Here is a 3,966-nt window from a genome sequence, read left to right as displayed (position 1 = left end):
AACGCAGTGCTAGTTCCCAATAAGTGCCCTGAAAAGTGAAGTCAAAACAGTTCGATCGCCATCTGGTGGCTGGCTGCAGTATAGGTCATAAACCCCGCCTTATCCATGTAAATGAATGGGACTTGCGCCAACCTAAATAATCAAATTCAAATAATCAAATACACTTCAAATAAATTTTTCCCAAGGATGGTTTCCTCATTTTAGGTAGTTATTGTCACGCTAATGTATGTATAAATGTTGTTTTTGTTTTTTTGGGCGGGACTTTGATACCGCGGCTTCACCTCACGATCACTACTGCGGGCCCCAAATGAATCACTTTTTAAAATTATTATTATTAATCAGAACAAAATATATAGCAGTATACAGAAATGTACATATTAATACATAAAAAAACGTGCCAGAGTGTACAAACCATTGATTCATTAATCAAAAAATGTATATTCGTGAAAAATTGTACAAGCCTTCACTGCTTTTTTTTGGACAGTTCTCCAAACTGCTGCAGTAGTCCTTAGTCTCCTCAAGAAAATGAATGAACTTTGGCTTGGATCCTGACCATTTATTATGTATGTGAAATTTTCCCAAAATAATCAAAATTTGGACAAGAAAAGTAAAATTATTATTACTTTCATTGAAATAATACATACATATATCAAAATAATTTAACTTGAATATATGTTTTCCTTCTAATGAAAATGACAGGATACTCTTTTGGCGTAAATGGAAACCCAAATTTATCCAAATATTCACTATAAAATAATAAATTACCATTTGAATTTAAAAGTTGTTTAACTAATGTCATTTTCATACCAACTTTTATAGAAGAGATATTTTTTTTTTTATGTTGAATACATCTATTATTCCAGATAATATATTTATTTGGGGGAAATTTGTGCTTAAACACCAGCATCCAAGCCAATAAAGCTTGTTTGTGAAATTTAGCTAATTTAGCTAACAGACGGCATAATCTATGCCAGATCTATGCCACCCATCATGTTGAGCACAGTTGATGGTTTTCAGTTTACAGTCTATGGTTCCCACTCAAACGGGAACATCCGTAATAGCCCCTTTGTGATCATGAGAACTGCATTTACATGAGGCACCAAAACAGCAGTCCTGCTTGGTCAGTTTTGTGTAGAAAAGCTTGGTTGTAATTGCAGTGAAACGGAGGAGTGTGAGAGAGATAAAGAGGCATGAGTGGGTGGATGGAGCTCTGAGGTTAAAGAGGTCATATGATGCTGCTAAAAAGAACATTATTTTGTGTATTTGGTGTAATGAAATGTGTTTATGTGGTTTAAGGTTCAAAAAACACATTATTTTCCACATACTGTACATTATTGTTTCTCCTCCATGCCCCGCCTTTCTGAAACTTGTCGATTTTGAGCCGTTTTAGGTAGGTGTGGCTGACTCTTAACTTTTATAAAAAAACATCTCTTTGGATTTGAGACTTTAGTCTTTGCAACTTTACTCTTCTTTATGCACCAAGAGCTTGTAACACTTCAATGAGATGTTATATATGTTTTATGTTAATAATACTTATTTAGAAAATACTAATTATTTGTTGTTTACAATACGTCAAGAAAGATTTCTGCCGCTAGTAGTATAGCGCTATGCGGAAGTGAAGTCGCTGGCTGAGATTCTACCGGAAATACGTAAGCAGCGTTCGTGCATAGAGTCCATTTAAGATCGGCTTTGGTCGGATGCTGTCGTTAATTTCCTGAACATTTCTCTCACCTATGGGATACAAAGAACAATCGCGTTTATATAAAGCCTATAGGTTATAACTGTAAAAACTGTGTAGCTCTTTGCAAAATAAATAAATAAACAAATAAATAAACGACTGTTAAAAGTGTTAATCATACTGTAAATAATGCAATAATGCAATAAACTATGAAACTAATAAAACCATATAGCAGCCAGTCTATGTGTTACTCAATCAATATTATTTTCATTTCCTTGTGCTCTTTACCTTTTTGAAAATAATAATAATAATAAAGCAATAATAACCATTGCAGACTAACCCAACCTTGTGCTAAATAAATCCTTTTTGTTTTATAAACATATATATTTTTATTACAATTCTTTAAAGGGATTTGCATTGATGTTTTGTCCATACAATGAAAGCCAATGGGGTCCAGTGATGTTTGGACCCCAAAGCTCTTCAAAATAGTATTTTTCCTCCCTCCTGTTTCACAATATTCGGTTAAAGCCCCTCAAATGCACCTCACAGCTGAGCTGGAAGACTAAACGAAGACACCGATTTGTAAAACAGAAGTGTCTTTCTTTGTCAGATCGGGGGCGATGAAGAAGGGTTGGAAAATAGGAGGAAGAACAAAAACATCCTTTTGAACCATATTTCTTTATTTAGCGTGCCAATCCTTTTGCTGATTTGGATTTCATATACAAAGGTAGGCTAATTACATCACTTCTTTATAAGATTTAAGTTTTTTTAAGTGAATGCTTCTTAACATCAAGGCAACAGGAATAATAGGGTTAAATTATGTAGTTTTGTCGTTTACTGCGTTTTAACTTTATTTTCAGATAGATAGGCTATATGATTATTAACAGATGTTTTAGGGCGTTTCTAATGAGGCCAGAAGCAGTTCGCAGCTATATTTATACGCAGTCTTTAGGTTTATAGGCCATGTACATGAATTTTTTCATTTCTATATCTTATTTTGCTCGTTGTAGTAGGCTACACATTCTTACAGCATGGCTGTAGCGTGTATATGCGGTTAACACTTTGATTCTCGACACGACAGCGAATTTTTATAGTTTTTATACAGACGGATTCCTGTATGAAAGATGGATTAATTCGTCGTTTAATTGGTAGCCTGGGCTACTATTCTGATCTGAGTCAGCGATTTAAAAGACAGCATTCATGCATGGCCAGGCAGTCAGTCATGGGTTAAGTGCATTTATAAACCAAACAGATTTATTAATAAATATGCGGTCTTATGAAATCGACTGTTAACCAGTGGAAGTGAAGCAGATGCATTTATTTTTTTCACGCTGAGGCGCTCAGTTTTCATTCAATACGAGGCCAAATGCTAACGTTACTTTGGCAAAAGACTAGAACAATGCTGGTTGTTTCCGTCTCTTTCTCTCTCGAATCATTTTGCCACAGTAAGTGAGTTAGTGAAAAATAAACTTGCTAGTGACTTGCTCAAATAACAGTATTGTGAACACTTTTTTTCTATTCAATTACTGAAAAATATTGGCCTCAACCTATCAGTTGAGATGTCTATAAAAGGTAAACATGAAGCCTTCTAAGGGAGGGAGAAGAGAGACAGATTTGAGCTCTGAGTTTCTTGGGGTTTTGGCAGAAATAGGCACTGTCAGCTGCCTTCAGTCTGGTCTGGGCAAGCCATTCTGCCAGAAACTGGATGTCATGGCATTATGGTTGGTTAGTGTCCATTACAGACAACAAAATCGCCTCCCTTTGTCAGACCTTAAAGGGGTCATATGATGCGATTTCAAGTTTTCCTTTCTCTTTAGAGTGTTACAAACTGTTCGTGAATAGATAAGATCCCTAAAGTTGCAAAGACTAAAGTCTCAAACCCAAAGAGATATTCTTTATAAAAGTTAAGACTCGTCCACGCCCTCCTAAAATGCCTTGTTTAAACACGCCCCCACATGTCTACATCACTGTGTGGGAAGATTTGCATAACGCCGCCCAAATGTTCATGCAAAGAAAGAAGGCCTTTTATTCTCTGTAGTATTGTTGCTGCCGCCATGTCGTGAAGACGCTGTGTTTCGTTGTGAATGCGAAACTACTTTGTTTGGCCTTCAAAAAAAGGACGATATCCGCTTCGTCATGCCTAGAGTTGATCCATGCTGGTCGCTGAGGAAATACATCAACTTCGCGCTGTGGATCGCCGGATCGGCTTTCACCGTAGATAAAGCGGAGTCCAGCCCGGGGTCGTCATATGTGGTTGCCGCAAGCCCGCCGGACGCTCCTTCCGTGAG

General features: G+C 36.7%; 1 pseudogene; it reads left to right on the top strand.

Annotated features, from left to right (window-relative positions):
• Positions 1-3,256: 3,256 nt before the first annotated feature.
• Positions 3,257-3,966, top strand: part of LOC107666311 (uncharacterized) — a 16,204-nt pseudogene continuing 15,494 nt past the window's right edge.

This window comes from Sinocyclocheilus anshuiensis, unplaced genomic scaffold, assembly GCF_001515605.1.
Source record: "Sinocyclocheilus anshuiensis isolate Anshui unplaced genomic scaffold, SAMN03320099.WGS_v1.1 scaffold868, whole genome shotgun sequence".
NCBI classification, from domain to species: Eukaryota; Metazoa; Chordata; class Actinopteri; order Cypriniformes; family Cyprinidae; genus Sinocyclocheilus; species Sinocyclocheilus anshuiensis.
The sequence above is the reverse complement of the archived record's forward strand: the minus strand, read 5'-3'. Positions and strand labels throughout refer to the sequence as shown.